Source organism: Brassica oleracea, chromosome C4 (assembly GCF_000695525.1).
Source record: "Brassica oleracea var. oleracea cultivar TO1000 chromosome C4, BOL, whole genome shotgun sequence".
Lineage (NCBI taxonomy): Eukaryota > Viridiplantae > Streptophyta > Magnoliopsida > Brassicales > Brassicaceae > Brassica > Brassica oleracea.
The window spans coordinates 9,162,447-9,162,839 of NC_027751.1; positions in this window are offsets into that span (position 1 = coordinate 9,162,447).

The following is a 393-nucleotide window of genomic DNA, read 5'->3' on the forward strand; positions in this document are numbered from 1 at the left end:
CTATCTTCCATATGAGCTTCTTGAACGTTGAGGTTGGTAGTGACTTGGTGAAGAGGTCGGCTGAATTCTCACTCGAACGGACTTGCAATACTTGGACCTCTTCTGCCTTCTGAAGCTCGTGTGTAAAGAAGAACTTATGAAGAATATGTTTCATCCTATCTCCTTTAATGTATCCATCCTTAAGTTGTGCGATGCATGCTGTGTTATCCTCGTATAGGATGGTCGGTGGATCCTTTCCTTTGATCAAACCACAAGTGGTATGAATATGCTGTGTCATGGATCTCATCCATACACTCTCACGGCTGGCTTCATGCATGGCTAATATTTCTGCGTGGTTAGAGGATGTGGCTGCCATGGTCTGCTTCATGGACCGCCAGGATATAGCTGTCCCAC